At 40.1% G+C, this 19,140-nt stretch overlaps 1 protein-coding gene across 1 annotated transcript in view; it reads left to right on the plus strand.

Moving 5' to 3' along the window:
• Positions 1-2,443: 2,443 nt before the first annotated feature.
• Positions 2,444-19,140, plus strand: part of LOC120021257 (nucleus accumbens-associated protein 2-like) — a 60,199-nt gene continuing 43,502 nt past the window's right edge. Inside the window, exon 1 of the mRNA XM_038964928.1 lies at positions 2,444-2,636. The gene's annotated coding sequence lies outside the window, so the exon portion shown is untranslated. The remainder of the gene's footprint in view (positions 2,637-19,140) is intronic.

Consider the following 19,140-nt stretch of genomic DNA (forward strand, 5'->3'; position numbering starts at 1 on the left):
TTGCAGGTAATTGTAATAATAATGTTAAACTTTATTATTGTACACAGGCCATGCAGATGATTTTCTCCTGAACTTACACTGAATATACCAAACATTAGGAACACCTTCCTAATATTGCGTTGTAAGAACAGCCTTAATTCGTAAGGGCATGGACTCTACAAGGTGTCAAGCATTCCCACAGTTGTGTCAAGTTGGCTGATTGTCCTTTGGGTGGTGGGCCAATCTTGATACACACAGGAAACTGTTGAGCGTGAAAAACCCAGCAGCGTTGCAGTTCTTGACACAAACCAGTGTGCGTGACACCTACTACCATACCCCGTTCAGAGGCACTTTAAATATTTTGTCTTGCCCACTCACTCTCTGAATGGCACACATACAGTACACAATCCATGTCTCAATTGTCTCAAGGCTTAAAAATCATTTAACCTGTCTCCTCCCCTTCATCTACACTGATTGAAGTGGATTTAACACGTGACATCAATAAGGGATCATAGCTTTCACCTGGATTCTCCTGGTCAGTCTGTCATGGAAAGAGCAGGTGTTCTTAATGTTTTGTACACTCAGTGTATTTAGACTTGTCATAACAAAGGAGTTGAATACTTGAGTCAATAAGACATTTCAGCTTTTCATTTTTCATGAATAATTTAATTTAACACATAATTCCATTTTGACATTATGGGGTATTGTGTGTAGATCAGTGACAAAATTCACAATTTAATCAATTTTTAATTCAGGCTGTAACTCAACAAAATGTGGAAAAAGTCAATGGGTGTGAATTCTTTCTGAAGCCACTGTAGCTGTACAATGCAATAGATAGACATGTATAGTAGGCCTATGGCAAGTAGGGTTGGGGTTAATTCGAAATCAATTCAGTTGAGGAATGTAAAGAATTCACCTTGTATGAAATGAGAGTTGCAAGTTATTTTTACCAACATTTCAATTTGAGTTGATGGATGCCAGGTGGATGCCAGGTGAGTTGACCCTCCATTGAACCTGGTCGTCACTAGTTACCACAGCCACAGTCATAATTATGTCTAAACCTTGCCTATTTCTACAATTTCTCTTCTTAAAATCTGATTTGAAACCTAACCTTAACCCCACTGATAACCTTTTGTCTAACCTTAAATGAAGCTCAAAAAGCAAATTTTTGTTTAAATAAATGTTTACAATATAGCCAATTTTGACTTTGTGGCTGTGGTAACTAGTGACAACCATTGACCCTCATTAACAATATCTCAATCTGTCCCGAAGCTGTTCAGAATGCTTATGTGGAAAAGTTTGTGTGAAATGGACATGGTATGTTATTGTTTCCTCCGTTGCTGCTGTTATTCAGGGCATTGTACTGTACATTTTCATTTTACCAAAGCTGCTCGGGAAGAGCATATGAATAAATGTATATATAACATTTAAAAAATGTGTCTGCTCCTGGTGTTTTTATTTGGGTAATTCTTTACCATACTAATGTATTCCCTGTTATATAATAAATACTGGGGCAAAGCTTGATATGCTTTAGGTGTTTGCAATGTTTCTGGACTGATAATTTATGGTTTCATAGAATTACAGAGACAAATTTCCATATTGTGTTGTATTTAGATTTTTCTTATACATTTGTGTAGTATTTGGAAATACATTAGGATACATTATACAATGTATACAGTATTAATGATGGGGACCTTATGGTTATTAAACATTACCAATGACCATACATGTGTTTATTGACAGTGGGCATAGTCTACATTGCACCCTCTGTCGAGGTACACACACTGTTTAATGATGTGTGGGAATATTTGGTCAGACATGGTTAAGGTCAGTTTCTTTTGTCATGAAAATGCACAGTTGGGATTTAAGGGCATGGTCTACAAACAGTAAATATAATATCAGATTTTATGGAAATAGAGTAATGGATAGACATATCAGTAAATGTAAATATATTTTGTTGCCTGACAGTGGGTGGTATATGGATTCACTACAGTAAAACAGATATAGCAGTTAGGGGACAGTTGACTTGAGGTCATAATATGTAGCCCGCAGTTGGTCCCCAAAGTTATGAGCTGCACACATGCGCAGTTTGCAACTAATAGGCCACGTGAGGTAACCATGCATGTAAGTGCACTCCAGAGCGCACGCTCCATATGTTGCGTGCTTGAGTTTTAGCTAGATTTCGGTACAGTTAAACAATTAACTTTGTCGTGACTTCTGTCATTAGAATCGAGTGCATGTAAAGGTGTCATAATTTAGAGGTGCATAACGTAGAGCGCTCAATGTTTTTTCTATTTACAGTAAAGTACATAACATCTGAAAGACTGTACAGTTGCATCTCTAAACGCCGAGTCTGTGTCTTTAATGAAAGTGTATCGACTGTAGAATGATGTCAGTCTGCGGCTATGCGCACAGTTCATATAGCGTCCATGTGAGCGTCATTCACTTCCTGCACAGGGATACATTGGGGAGAGAGAGAGAGAGCAGCGAGAGAGAGAGCGCTGGGGGCGAGCAGGCAATATAGGAGAGCGAGCAAGCAAACGAGGTGAACTCGGGGCCTGCCTATGCTACAGACGGAACCTGGAAACTTTACATCGCAAGAAATAAAGCTGTGCCGGCTACTGACAGCACCCTTTTATGGAGGAGCGACATATCGGGTAAACATGTGTCTTAATCGTGGCTTGATATGTAGGCTATAGTGTTTGTTTGTATAACGCATATGGTTTTGCCATGTTTTATTTCCTCGTATGTAGGCTAGATTTAATCTGCCCATCTTTCATATCCATCGCTTGATATAGTAATTCACGAATGACATAGCGATATTGACATAAACTAAAACAACGATTTAACTTTTTATAGTATTGTAGAATAGCCTAATAATTTCGTCGATTTTGTGATTTTGTTAGAACCATGACATTGCAACTGGATTCCTGAAAAATATAACCCGCCAGTATTTTAGACTAAAGGAATTTGCGCAGATGTTTAGAAATGCTACTTTAACAATGAACTTTATGAAATGTAGGCCTAACATTTTGTGACCACTTTTTATCAGTCAACGAAATACAGTGTTTCTAACGGGATATGTGGAGGATATATCGGTCATTGCGTCGCTGTCAAGTCCAAAACAAAAACGCCCCCCACTTCTTTGTAGGCTATAGGCATTATAACAAACATGTAGCCGACCTAACCACACCCCCAGACATACAGTATGTTATATACAATGTAGCCTATTCATAGCTGTTGATCTTACAGTTATGGGATCCAAATGAGAGCGGTTATACTGTGAACTTAGGTCAACTCGACTCACCACCATCAGACCAGAATATTTTGTGGCATAATATAGGCTTCAACCTTATATATCATAGTATTTTTATGTCCTCGGTGCTACCATAATTTGTGAATCAGGGTGTACAGAAAATCAATCTAAGTCTGAAGCCTCAGGAGTAGACTATAAAGTAGGCTATGCAGCATGGAGAATAGCTTATAAACTTGGTATAATTGAACTATGATGTCCTCTTGTAATTCTGTCCAATATTTAAATGGGTCTGTAGTTGTTTAAATGTACCCTACGTGCCTTAGCCTATGGAGTATACATTATTTTGTTTGTGAATAGGTAATAGGCCATTATTGATTCAATGGACTCTCAATAGGCTACATCCTTGCTGTTTGTGGCAAGAAATGACAGAATTATCAAAATCGTCAAAGTCAGTATCTTCTTGCAGAATCCCAGGTTTAAAACCATTCACTCTGACAGTGACACACTAGACCAGTGCTTCTCCATGACCTGGGGTCTGACTGGCATGTCACTCACTTTCTGCTTCCCTTGAAGCCCCTGACATGTGACCAATGCCTACTGTACTGTTTGCGCCTTGCATGTGACTTGTGGAAATGTATTCACTTCCTGCTCGCTCTCTCTCTCTCTCTCTCTCTCTCTCTCTCTCTCTCTCTCTCTCTCTCTCTCTCTCTCTCTCTCTCTCTCTCTCTCTCTCTCTCTCTCTCTCTCTCTCTCTCTCTCTCTCTCTCTCTCTCTCTCTCACACACACACACACTTTCTCTCTCTAACTCTCTCTCTCTCTCTCCCACACACACACTTTATGTTGTTTAGTTATTGTTTAGAGATGATTTACAGCTGTTAGACCAGTACATTGCAAGATGTTCCCTCTATTTTCATCTATATGAGGTGGAATGGTGTCGGGTTGGAGGTTGGCCTCATTTGCCTCGTGTGTGTGTGTGTGTGTGTGTGTGTGTGTGTGTGTGTGTGTGTGTGTGTGTGTGTGTGTGTGTGTGTGTGTGTGTGCGCGCGCTTGTGTGCGCGTGTGTGTAGCTTTAACTAACATGGCTGGCATCCAACACTCCAAGTCTACAGGTTTGCCTTTCACACACAGCTCTCAACACTGTGAAATCCATCTGAGCTGTCATACCAAACAAGAGAAAGATATACAGACAGAGTGACTCCCATCTCTCTGCTTATTGATTCAAACGAAATCTATAGGCACATTGTGTGTGTAGGCGTGTACTTGGCTGCCTGCCTTCCTATATACACTACATGACCAAGAGTATGTGGACTCTTGCTCGTCGAACGTCTCATTCCAAAATCATGGGCGTTAATATGGAGTTGGCCCCCCCTTTGCTGCTATAACAGCCTCCAATCTTCTGGGAAGGCTTTCCACTAGATGTTGGAACATTGCTGTGGAGACTTGCTTACATTCAGCCACAAGCATTAGTAAGGTCGGGCACTGATGTTGGGCGATTAGGCCTGGCTCGCAGTCTGCGTTCCAATTCATCCCAAAGGTGTTCGAAGGGGTTGAGGTTAGGGCTCTGTGCAGGCCAGTCAAGTTCTTCCACACCGACCTCGACAAACCATTTTTGTATGGATGGTGCATGGGGGCGTTGTCATGCTGAAATAGGAAAGGGACTTCCCCAAACTGTTGCCACAAAGTTGGAAGTACAGAATCGTCTAGAATGTCATTTTATGCTGTAGCATAAATATTTCCTTTCACTGGAACTAAGGGTCCTAGCCCGAACCATGAAAACGGCGCCAGACCATTATTCCTCCTCCATCAAACTTTACAGTTGGCATTGGGGCTGGTTAGCGTTCTCCTGGCATCCGCCAAACCCAGATTCATCTGGTCAGACTGCCAGATGGTAACGCGTGATTCATCACTCCAGAGAAAGCGTTTCCATTGCTCCAGAGTCCAATGGCCGCACGCTTTACACCACTCCAACCGACGCTTGGCATTGCACATTGTGATCTTAGGCTTGTGTGCGGCTGCTCGGCCATGGAAACCCATTTCATGAAGCTCCAGACGAACAGTGCTTTTGCTGACATTGATTCCAGAGGCAGTTTGGAACTTGGTAGTGAGTGTTGCAACCAAAGACAGACGATTTTAACACGCTATGTGCTTCAGCACTCGGCGGTCCCATTCTGTGAGCTTGTGTGGCCTACCACTTTGCGGCTGAGCCGTTGTTGCTCCTAGACTTTTCCACTTCACAATAACAGCACTTATAGTTGACCGGGGCAGCTCTAGCAGGGCATACATTTGACGAACTGACTTGTTGGAAAGGTGGTATCCTATGACGGTGCCACGTTGAAAGTCACTAAGCTCTTCAGTCAGGCCATTTTACTGCCAATGTTTGTATATGGAGATTGCATGGCTCTGTGCTCGATTTTATACACCTGTCAGCAATGGGTGTAGCTGAAATATCTGAATCTCCTAATTTAAAGGGGTGTCCACATACTTTTGTATATATAGTGTGCTTCACACAATGACACCTTTTTTTCTTAGTGGTTGCTTTATTGCTGGGAAGTCAGTGAGGGCATCGAGGTGTACTGCCAAGTTCTTATCTTCAATGTTTAACACAACATACAGTACATGGAAGGAGTGTGCTCTTTGTTAACTTTTTTTTCTCAACCAAGGCCTTCACCGCCACACGTCTTTGAGTTGGACGGCTGCCAAGCGCTGTGATGGCGCTCAACAGCTGTATTTGTGTGTGCCGTGTCCTCAGATGCCCTTCCTCCATAGGCCCCGCACTACAAAACATTCCACAGGGGGGCCAAGGGGGGAAGTGAGAAGAGAGACACACACACACATTTTGATAGACACCTACATGGGAAGAGAGAGAGGTTGTAGGGTTCACTCAACTGCATCATCAGATGCTTGACTGAACAGTATGGACTCATTATCATAAGGGGCAATCGACAGTAAAGGAAATGTTTAGGTTTATTGTTACCTTCCTTAATGTTTATTCTCCAGCCTTGTAGAACCCACCCACTATGTTGCTCGACCAGTAGAACTATTTTCTCATATTTTTGTACTACCATAACTTGAGTCTGGTTTTTGTAATATGAATATTCAACCTTATGGTAATGTCTAGAGAATTTGTTTTATTTAACTTCCAGTATGTGGGAGTAAATGTTATTTATTTGACAACCAATATTTGAGATGAGATTTTCTCATTCTTTGTTTACAGTGCTCACTGAAAAATGCCTAGTGTTGATTTCTGTCTCTTTGGCTCCTTGGTTTAGCTAGTGCACTTGGTGAGAGGGAGGGAGTAACCATACTACAAAGGCTCTGTGTAAAAAAGCCCTAAACGGCATTCATCTGGCCTCTGTCTGTGAGGCCCTCTAGAGATGATGATGGAACAATGGGATGACAATGTGCATGGTACGTGATACAGAGCAGGCATACATTATTTTCTCATACGTCATCTTTATGTACAGTATGTACAGTTGCGCTGGGCCAGTGGTGTTGTCGCAGATCCCATCACAAGGTCAACTGAGTGCACTACACAGTTCCTGTCATTTAGATGTGGAGTGGGTTCGGTCATACAGTATTGCTTTGCCTTATTCTTTTTGACGTGTGTGTGTGTTTAGTTATGGGTATGGTTTCAAACCTTTTTCTCTTAGTTTTTCCTTATTTTTTCCATATAATATAGTGTTTAAAGATTCTTGTGTGAAATGGACTGAAAATAGTTTGATGGATTTGTATCTGTATGGCGAGACAGATCTGTATATACATTTGTTTCTATCTTTCAAGCATTCTAAGCATATGCAATCAATAAACAATAAACAGGCCTACCTATGGAGCCTAACTAGTGATGTCGACGTATGTTGACTTTATTTGAACTACTGTTGACATTTTGGGTGGCAGATTAAATCAAACTGTAGGTAGTGTAGCATGGCGTTGGTTCTTGGTTGGTCAACAGTGGATTGTTTATCAAATATTATTTTCCTCTTTGGCGTTGTTCTCAAAACACCCTAGCTGTGTAAATCCTTCTACCAGAGGGGTTTAAAAGAAAAGCAGAGGAGAGAAAAGTGTGTTTTCTTAACTGTCAACCCACTGTACATTCTAAATGAAGACACACACACACCAATACAAACATACACATTCAGAGAGAGAGAGAGAGAGAGAGAGAGAGAGAGAGAGAGAGAGAGAGAGAGAGAGAGAGAGAGAGAGAGAGAGAGAGAGAGAGAGAGAGAGAGAGAGAGAGAGAGAGAGAGAGAGAGAGAGAGAGAGAGAGAGAGAGAGAGAGAGAGAGAGAGAGAGAGAGAGAGAGAGAGAGAGAGAGAGAGAGAGAGAGAGAGAGAGAGAGAGAGAGAGAGAGAGAGAGAGAGAGAGAGAGAGAGAGAGAGAGAGAGAGAGAGAGAGAGAGAGATTCAGATTCAGATTCAGATTCAGAGATTCATGCAATGTAACTGATTTGGGTGCTTTGGCTCATTCTGTGATTTTCAGGAAGTCTTCCAAGAACTGAGACAATGGACAGTAAACATGCTCTCCAGAACAATTTAATATAAGAGCTCATGTGCTCCTTGTTACTTAGGGCCTACTGCCTCAAGAACATTGGAGAAACAGAGAAAAGTCATAATGCTTCATATGCTTTTTCAGTGTACGTTGTGGAGAGGATTGACAAAGAGCTCTTGCATAACTAAAGGCCCTTTACTCTCCCCTTCCTTGCTTCCCTCCCTTCCTTTCTCTCTCACTCTCTCTCTCTCGCTCTTGTGCACTCTCTCTTTCTCTCTGTATGAGATTTCTGGTAAGTGACATGGTTGGCCTTTGGCATAACGCCTGGCAAGATCACATGGCATGGATGTCACGGCAGTTTTGTGTGTGTGTGTCCGTGTTTGAGAGGAGGGGAGAGAGAGAGTGCGAGAGAGATTTTGTGTGCATTTTACTGTTCTAAGTGTTTCCCTATGAATGAGAGCACATAGCCATTGCAGCAAATTAAGAGAAGTACTAAGGGGTGGAATGATTATGGAATTCTAATGACATTTTGATAGCCTTACTCATGCAGTTTCCCCTGTTCCCACTGTATATAAAAATTCAAGAGTAGATTTGTCTTGGTTTGGCCGAAAAGAAGTCAATCACTTAAAATCACTAAAAACCATCAGTAAATAGTCTGTAGACCATTAATAGATGTTGTGTAAATCATTAAATAATTTGTTAATGTATCATTAGCATTTGTGAATACATACAAAACACTAAATGTTAATCATTTATTATGAGGACTTGTAGTACATATAGTATATGAATTTACATAGATTTTTGAAAAAATATAGTAATGTGTATAAGAAGTATAGCAGACCTTCAAAAGGAAGTGTTCCCTACAGTATCTATAAGATTATGCTATACAGAAGCTCTCGGTCAGTGGTATTACTAATGTGTATCCGTCCATGGACCTTGAGGTAAAATGTAAGTTAATTTGCTAAGGGGAAAACAATACCATTGGAGTTATCTCTCCAGTGAACACTAAATGGGTCTTGAGAGTGTGTGGGCTCAAAACAGCATTTTCATTTCCCTTATCTTTTTGAGGGTCCGGCTTTCTCTGATTACAGGCTTTATCTGATTACGTCTTTAGCTCAATTATAGGCTAATATATCTCAATTACCTACAGTACATGTTATTCCCTCAGTCCCCAAGGCTTTTAAGTGACTTGACAATTTGGAATACTTACAGATGTAGGATCTTAATTTGAGCCAGTTGGCTACAGCAGGAAAATAATCTTGCAGCAACAGGACATGTGAATTATTATGTGGACTATAATTAATGGACATTTTTTGTAGGTGTTGATACATTTGTCTTTAGGGCAAAGAAATTACAAACTTGTTTAAACCTCCAATACACTTCAACTTTGTATTACCTGATGCAATTAAGATCCTACATCTGTATATATACACACCACACATAGGTGCATGCACACACAGGCACACTCAACTTGACAGTGAAATATATAACAAAGTAGTGTGGCTCGAGTTCTGTGTAACTTCTGCGCAGTATCTTACTCTGGTTTCACTTTAAACAAACTACAACTTATAAATGCTTTATATAGTATACATAACATCTTTATTTTACCTTGTCAGTTTACTGAGGGCATGTGTTATTGGCTTAGTTTAGCATAAACACATTAGGCCTCACATGACGGTTACACCTGCCCTGCTCCAGGCCAGAACACGAGGTATCCACCAAGTATGGCGGTTGCATATGCAAATTAAAACTGTTTATAGGGAAACTAATGTTATGTGTAATCTATATCGCCATCACAGAGTACACTTCCACTGCTATGCTGATGGTACCCAGCTCCACCTCAGCACCAAACCTAACACTCCCCTCCCTCTTCAGCTGCCACCAAGACATCGGGAGCTGGATGAGCATGAACCTCGTCAAACTCAACAGCAACAAGTCCACTGTCTTCAAATGGCACAAACTGAGCATCACCATTGACGGTTTCCAGGTCCCTTTGTCAACAAAGTCAAACGCCTCAATGTCACCCATGACTGTAACCTGTCATTTGAACCCCACATAAAAACCATCACCTGGACAGGATTCTTCCACATCCGCAATATCTCCAGGCTCCGCCCCTCACTGTCACACTCTATCACTGAAACCCTCATCCATGCTTTTGTCCCCTCCTGACTGGACTACTGCAACACTCCTCACTGGTATTCCCACCAAACTCACCACCAAACTTCAACTGGTCCAGAACACTGCTGCACGAATCCTCACCTGCACCAGATCAATTGAACACATCACACAAATCCTCATCAAACTACATTGGATCCCTGTCCAATTCTGTATTAACTTTAAGACACTCCTCACCTACATATCCCTCCAACAACCTGGCACCTACCTGGCACCTACCGACCTCTCTGAACTCCCACTCTATGGCCCCTCCCGCTCTCTTTGCTCTCTACTTGTCACCCCTCCATTACGCTTCTCCACCATGGGTGCCGGGCCTTCAGCTGCTCGACACCCAGGCTCTGGAATAGGCTTGGGCTGAATATCATATATACAGTTGAAGTCAGAAGATTACATACGCTTAGGTTGGAGTCATTAAAACTCGTTTTTCAACCACTCCACAAATTTATTGTAAACAAACTAGTTTTGGCAAGTCGGTTAGGACATCTACTTTGTGCATGACACAGTAATTTTTCCAACAATTGTTTACAGACAGATTATTTCACTTATAATTCACTGTATCACAATTCCAGTGGGTCAGAGGTTTACATACACAAAGTTGACTGTGGCTTTAAACAGGTTTTAGAAGCTTCTGATAGTGTAATTGACATCATTTGAGTCAATTGGAGGTGTGCCTGTGGATGTATTTCAAGGCCTACCTTCAAACTCAGTGCCTCTGCTTGACATCATGGGAAAATCAAAAGAAATCAGCCAAGACCTCAGAAAAAGAATTGTAGACCTCCACAAGTCGGGTTCATCCTTGGGAGCAATTTCCAAATGCCTGAAGGTACCAGGTTCATCTGTACAAACAATAGTACGCAAGTATAAACACCATGGGACCCCGCAGCCGTCATACTGCTCAGGAAGGAGACGCGTTCTGTCTCCTAGAGATGAACGTACTTTGGTGGGAAAAGTGCAAATCAATCCCAGAACAACAGCAAAGGACCTTGTGAAGATGTTGGAGGAAACAGTTACAAAAGTATCTATATCCACAGTAAAACGAGTTCTATATCGACATAACCTGAAAGGCCGCTTAGCAAGGAAGAAGCCACTGCTCCAAAACCGGCATTAAAAAGACAGACTACGGTTTGCAACTACACAAGGGGACAAAGATCGTACTTTTTGGAGAAATGTCCTCTGGTCTGATGAAACAAAAATAGACTGTTTGGCCATAATGACCATCGTTATGTTTGGAGGAAAAAGGGGGAGGCTTGCAAGCCGAAGAACACCATCTCAACCGTAAAGCACGGGATTGGCAGCATCATGTTGTGGGGGTGCTTTGCTGCAGGAGGGACTGGTGCACTTCACAAAAAAGATGGCATCATGAGAAAGGAAAATGATGTGGATATATTGAAGCAACATCTCAAGACATCAGTCAGGAAGTTAACTTCACTAGGGTAGGGGGCAGCTTCGGAATTTTGGATGAAATGCATGCCCAATTTAAACTGCCTGCTTCTCGGGCCCAGAAGATATGATATGCATATAACTGGTAGATTTGGAAAGTAAACACTCTAAAGTTTCCAAAACTGTTATAGTAGTGTCTGTGAGTATAACAGAACTGATTTGGCAGGTGAAAACCTGAGAAAAATCCATTCAGGAAGCTTTTGGTTTTGTAGTTTTCTATTCAATGCCATTACAGTATCCATTGACTTAGGACTCAAACAGTTTCTATGCCTTCCACTAGATGTCAACAGTCTTTAGAAATAGTTTCAGGCTTGTATTCTGAAAAACGAGGGAATAAGAGCATTCGGAATGACTGGACGCTAAAGTGTCGCAGAGCTTTTTCATGCGCTAAATTGTATCGTTTACCTTTTAAATTGACGACGTTATTGTCCAGTTGAAATATTATTGATTATTTAGGCTAAAAACAACCTGAGGATTGAATATAAACATCGTTTGACATGTTTCTATGAACTTTACGGATACAATTTAGATTTTCTTGTCTTCCTGTTTTGACTGCTTTTGAGCCTGTGGATTACTGAAGAAAACGCGTGAACAAAACTGAGGTTTTTGTATATAAAGAGACTTTATCGAACAAAAGAAAAATGTATTGAGTAAATGAATGTCTGCTGAGTGCAACCATATGAAGATCATCAAAGGTAAGGGATTCATTTTATCTCTATTTCTGACTCTGACTGTTCTACTTGGCTGGTTACTGTTTGTAATGAATTGTCTAGTGGGCTATGTTCTCAAATAATTGTAAGGTATGCTTTCGCCGTAAAGCATTTTTTAAATCTGACACCGTCGTTGGATTCACAAGACGTTCATCTTTAAACCTATGTAAAATATGTTTTGTTTTTTGAATTTTTATAATGAGTATTTCTGTATTTGAATTTGGCGCCCAGCAGTTTCACTGGCTGTTGAAGAGGTGGGACGCTAACGTCCCACATACCCAGGAGAGGTTAAAGCTTGGACGCAAATGGGTCTTCCAAATGGACAATGACTCCAAGCATACTTCCAATGTTGTGGCAAAATGGCTTAAGGACAACAAAGTCAAGGTATTGGAATGGCCATCACAAAGCCCTGACCTCAATCCCATAGAACATTTGCGGGCAGAACTGAAAGTGTGTGCGAGCAAGGAGGCCTACAAACCTGACTCAGTTACACCAGCTCTGTCAGGAGGAATGGGCTAAAATTCACCCAACTTATTGTGGAAGCTTGTGGAAGGCTACCCAAAACGTTTGACCCAAGTTAAACAATTTAAAGGCAATGCTACCAAATACTAATTGAGTGTATGTAAACTTCTGACCCACTGGGAATGAGATGAAAGAAATAAAAGCTGAAATAAATCGTTCTCTCTACTATTATTCTGACACTTCACATTCTTAAAATAAAGTGGTGATCCTAACTGACCTAAGACAGGGACTTTTTACAAGGATTAAATGTCAGAAATTGTGAAAAACTGAGTTTAAATGTATTTGGCTAAGGTGTATGTAAACTTCCGACTTCAACTGTACCATATACTGGGGAATTTTGAAATACAGACGGTATCATTTTCAATACCGTCCCCCCAAAAATATATACAGTGTGTGCAAAGCTGTGTGCAAAGTGTGTGCAAAGCTGTCATCAAGGCAAAGGGTGGCTACTTTGAAGAATCTCAAATATAAAATATATTTTGATTTGTCGAACACTTTTTTGGTTACTACATGAGTCCATATGTTATTTAATAGTGTTGATGTCTTCACTATTATTCTACAATGTAGAAAATAGTAAAAAATTAAGAAAACCCCTTGAATGTGTAGGTGTGTCCAAACTTTTGACTGGTACTGTGTGTGTGTATATATATATTATACCAGTCAAAAGTTTGGACACACCTACACATTCAAGGGGTTTTCTTAATTTTTTACTATTTTCTACATTGTAGAATAAAAGCTTTGCACACACCTTTGGGGTGAATTGGAACCCCGGCTGCCCGCCAGGCGTAATCGAACCAAACATCAGTGCCCGACCTCAATAATGCACTTGTGGCTGAATGAAAGCAAGTCCCTGCAGCCATTTTCCAAGATCTGGTGAAAAGCCTTCCCAGAAGAGTGGAGGCTGTTATAGCAGCAAAAGGGGGACCAACTCCATATTAATGCCCATGACTTTGCAATGAGATGTTCGACAAGTAGGTCTCCGAATGCTTTTAGTCATGTCATCTTATGTAGCAAAATTTGAAATTGTGTTTTTTACATATGAAAAAGTAGAGCTTTTATCCAATGTAATGATTTTCAGAGCTAGAAAATGGTATATCATACACTGCAGTCGAGGAACAATGGGAAAGTAATTCTGCTTTGAAAGTTGATAAACTTGTAACCCCACTTTTGGGAAAATGGCCCTTGGATGTTATGGTACACCTACCGGAGAGCGCTTCTTTGTCTACGCACATTCAGCATTGTTCACACCCTCTTAAGCCTTAGTCCCACCCATCTCTTTAAGGATTCACATGTGAGGCCATGTACTAAACAGAGTGAGTAGTTTAGTAAACAACCTAAGATTTAAAGATTAAAAGTAGTAACCTACAATAAGGAAAAACTCCAGGTAGAATTACACTTTATCTAGTGCTTGGCCTATATCCTAATCTGACTTTGGTGCAGGTCATGCTGTTGTCATGTTTATTTGTCACATGCACAGGAAACAGAAGGTGTAAACGGTACAGTGAAATGGTTACTTGCATAGTAGCAATATCAAAAATAGAAAGTGTCCAGATAAAAATATTTTAGAAATATTTTATAATTATTAGATGACGCTTACCCGACACACTTGTCTAAATTGATGGGTCATGTGAAGGAAATGCTATAACCACCCCAAAACACATCTAGCTAAGTGGATGGGTCGCTATTGTCTAGACATGTACTCTTGTTCATGAAATGCAATAGATGGCCTTACTCACCCCCAGACACACCTGGCTAACATGATGGGTCATGTAATCATTTGGCGAAGTGGAGTCTTTTGTTTAGACATGTAGCTAGCTAGCTAAACAATGAACCGGCATAATCCCAACTCATACTACTACCAATACAAACATTGTCTTAGCTGTAGTATAAATCTGCAGGTAGCTAAAGAGCTAACCAACTATGTTCAATGTTAGCTAGCTAACATTAGGCATGAACTTCTCTAGGATAGGGGGTAGCATTTTCACGTTTGGATGAAAAGCATACCCAAATTCAACTGCCAGCTACTCATCCCCAGAAGATAAGATATGCATATTGTTAGTAGATTTGGATAGAAAACACTCTGAAGTTTCTAAAACTGTTTGAATCATGTCTGTGAGTATAACAGAACTTATTTAGCAGGCGAAACCCCGAGGACAAACCATTCAGATTTTCTTTTTTTTGAGGTCATTCTCTTTTCAATGGAGTTTCATTGGGAATACAGATTTCTAATTGACCTTCTTGCAGTTCCTACCGCTTCCACTGGATGTCAACAGTCTTCAGAAATTAGTTGAGGGTTTTTCCTTTGTGTAATGAAGAAGTACGGCCATTTTGAATCAAAGTCACTTGAAGTGTCCTGTTAGATAGAGACGCATGACCAGAAAGCATGCTACAGATTGTTTTAATCCTGTATTGAACACAGATCATCCCGTCTTCAATTTTATCGATTATTAACGTTAAAAAATACCTAAAGTTGTATTACAAAAGTAGTTTGACATTTTTTGGCAAAGTTTACAGGTAACCTTTGAGATATTTTGTAGTCACGTTTGAGCAAGTTGGAAGCTGTGTTTTTCTGGATCAAGCGCGCCAAATAAATTGACATTTTGGATATATATCGACGGAATTAATTGAACAAAAGGACCATTTGTGATGTTTATGGGACATATTGGAGTGCCAACAACAGAAGCTCGTCAAAGGTAAGGCATGAATTATATTTTTATTTCTGCGTTTTGTGTCGCGCCTGCAGGGTTGAAATATGCTTATCTCTCTTTGTTTACAATGGTGCTAACTCAGATAATAGCATCGTTTGCTTTCACCGAAAAGCCTATTTGAATTCTGACATGTTGGCTGGATTCACAACCAGTGTAGCTTTAATTTGGTATCTTTCATGTGTGACTTAATGAAAGTTAGATTTTTATAGTAATTTTTATAGTAATTAATTTGAATTTGGCGCTCTGCATTTACTCGGGCTTTTTGCCAAGTGAGACAGTACCGTCCCGCCTAAACTCAGATTTTTGGATATAAATATGAACTTTACCGAACAAAACATACATGTATTATGTAACATGAAGTCCTATGAGTGTCATCTGATGAAGATCATCAAAGATTAGTGATTCATTTTATCTCTATTTCTGCTTTTTGTTACTCCTCTCTTTGGCTGGAAAAATGGCTGTGTTTTACCGTGGCTATGTACTGACCTAACATAATCGTTTGGTGTGCTTTCGCCGTAAATCCTTTTTGAAATCAGACATGTTGGCTGGATTCACAACAAGTGTAGCTTTAATTTGGTGTCTTTCATGTGTGATTTCATGAAAGTTGGATTTTTATAGTAATATATTTGAATTTGGCGCTCTGCATTTTTACTGGCTTTTGGCCAAGGTACCACATATCCTAGAGAAGTCAACTAGCAATGCAAATGGATTTCTGAATAGAATAATATTACCACACAGATCATACCCGTAACATTAGCTAGCCAGCCAGGAAGCTAACATTCGCTAGCTAGCAAACAATACGTTTTAACTTGCAATGAAAATGACTTTCTGACAAAATTTGAAACTTAAAATATCTGAAAATGCAGCTACACTTACCCGTATATATGGATGAACGCTTCACGGCAGACTAGGACCATTTAACACGGTTTGTGTGTTGTCAGCTACATCTTGTTAGGCGAGCATTGTGTCAAGTCACTCCGGTTCACGCTGACCGTGGCGTTTGCAGAAAGTAGCCCATCACTTTTTCCAACTATGTTGATAGCGCCTGCTAAATTCAGAGCCTCAATGTTGTTGAGAAAAGTAGCAAAAAGTTTGTTGTTCTCAATGGCTTAAGTTATATCTTTCAAAAATGGCGTGGTAGAAAGGACTATTAACACATACTGAGCAGCTCATGTTATAGACAGAAGCATCCTACATGGCAGACCAATCTGCTACACGGCAGACCAATCCAAATCTCCCGGCATGTCCAGCCCATCCATTATCTCAGCCAACTATGGCTAGCGGAAAGGTTACTGACTTTTTCAATGGCTAAACCAACCATGGTTGAGAAACAGACACCTCAACTGTGAAGAGTTGAGGTGACTCCGGGATGCTGGCCTTCTAGGCAGAGTTCCTCTGTCCAGTGTCTGTGTTCTTTTGCCCATCTTAATCTTTTCTTTTTATTGGCCAGTCTGAGATATGGCTTTTTCTTTGCAACTCTGCCTAGAAGGCCAGCATCCCGGTGTCGCCTTTTCACTGTTGACGTTGAGACTGGTGTTTTGCGGGTACTATTTAATGAAGCTGTCAGTTGAGGACTTGTGAGGCGTCTGTTTCTCAAACTAGACACTCTAATGTACTTGTCCTCTTGCTCAGTTGTGCACCGAGGCCTCCCACTCCTCTTTCTATTCTGGTTAGAGACCGTTTGCGCGGTTCTGTGAAGGGAGTAGTACACAGCGTTGCACGAGATCTTCAGTTTCTTGGCAATTTCTCGCATGGAATAGCCTTCATTTCTCAGTACAAGAACAGGCTGACGAGTTTCAAAATAAAGTTATTTGTGTCTAGCCATTTTGAGCCTATTATCGAACCCACAAATGCTGATGCTGCAGATACTCAAGTAGTCCATTTTATTGCTACTTTAATCATAACAACAGTTTTCAGTTGTGCAAACATAATTGCAAAAGGGTTTTCTAATGATCAATTACCCTTTTAAAATGATAAACTTGGATTAGCTAACACAACATGCCATTGGAACACAGGAGTGATGGTTGCTGATAATGGGCCTCTGTACGCCTATGTAGATATTCCACAACAAATCTGCGATTTCCAGCATCAATAGTAATTTATAACATTAACAATGTCTACACTGTATTTCTGATCGATTTGATGTTATTTTAATGGACAAAAAATGTGCTCTTCTTTCAAAAACAAGGACATTTCTAAGTTACCCCAAACTTTTGAACGGTAGTGTATGTCTTGGTAATCTGTTTTGCATGCATCGCTAATTCACCAAAGTAGCCAAAAGTCTGCCTCTTCCTCTCTGGTTTTATTTAAATTACACAACTTTCCCCAGGCCTTTATAGCCTATCGTCTAGTTAGGCTATAACACAGAAAATAATGTTTTTTACACATTTTATTGTGTTACAGCCTGAATTCAAAATGTATTCAATTGAGTTTTTTATCACTGGCCTACACACAATGCCCCATAATGTCAAAGTGGAATTGTGTTTTTTTAAATGATTACAAATTAATAAAAAATGAAAAGCTGAAATGTCTTGAGTCAAAAAGTATTCAACCCCTTTGTTATGGCAAGCTTAAATAAGTTCAGGAGTAAAACAGACATTGAATATTCCTTCGAGCATGTTAAAGTTATTAATTACACTTTGGATGGTGTATCAATACACCCAGTCACTACAAAGATACAGGAGTCCTTCCTAAATCAGTTGCCAGAGAAGAAGGAAACCGCTCATGGATTTCACCATGAGGCCAATGGTGACCTTAAAACAGTTACAGAGTTTATTTTTATTTATTTTTCCTTTATTTAACTAGGCAAGTCAGTTAAGAACAAATTCTTATTTTCAATGAGGGCCTAGGAACAGTGGGTTAACTGCCTTGTTCAGGGGCAGAACGACAGTTTTTTACCTTGTCAGCTCGGGAATTCAATCTTGCAACCTTTCGGTTACTAGTCCAACGCTCTAACCACTAGGCTACCTGCCGCCCCAGTTTAATGGCTGTGATAGGAGAAAACTGAAGATGGATCAACAACATTGTAGATACGCCACACTACTAACCTAATTGACAGAATGAAAAGAAGGAAGCCTGTACAGAATACAAATATTCCAGAACATGCATACTGTTTGCAACAAGGTACTTAAGTACTACTGCAAAAAAATGTGGCAGAGCAATAAATGTTTTTTCCTGAATAAAAAGTGTTATGTTTGGGGCAAATCCAATACAACACATTACTGAGTACCACTCCCCATTTTTTCAAGCATAGTGGTGGCTGCATCATGTTATGGGTATTCTTGTAATCATTCAAAGACTGGAGTTTTCAGGATAAAAATAAATGGAATGGAGGCAAAATAGGCAAAATCCTAGAGGAAAACCTGGTTCAGTATGCTTTCCACCAGACACTCGGAGATGCATTCACTTTCATCAGGCCAATAACCTTAAACACAAGGCCAAATCTACACTGGAGTTGCTTACCAAGAAGACAGTGAATGTTCCTGTTAAAGTTTTAAAGTTTTCGAGTTAAAGTTTTGGCAAGAACTGAAACTGGTTGTCTAGAATTAACAACAACCAATTTGACAGAGCTCGAATAATTATTTTAAGAATATTGGGAAAATGTTGCACAATTCAGCTGTGGAAAGCTCTAATAAGATCTTTCTGTATTTAATTTTCAATACATTTACAAACATTTTAAGAATCATGTTTTCAATTTGTCATTTTGGGGTATTGTGTGTAGATGGGTGAGAAAAAAAATATTGAATTCAGGCTGTAACACAAAAAATGTGGAGTAAATCAAGGGGTATGAATACTTTCTGAAGGCACTGTTGTTCTTCAGTTTGGGAGTTCCTTGTGTGCCTTCCCAGTATCCCTTCGTGGCCT

This window comes from Salvelinus namaycush, chromosome 26 (genome assembly GCF_016432855.1).
Source record: "Salvelinus namaycush isolate Seneca chromosome 26, SaNama_1.0, whole genome shotgun sequence".
NCBI classification, from domain to species: Eukaryota; Metazoa; Chordata; class Actinopteri; order Salmoniformes; family Salmonidae; genus Salvelinus; species Salvelinus namaycush.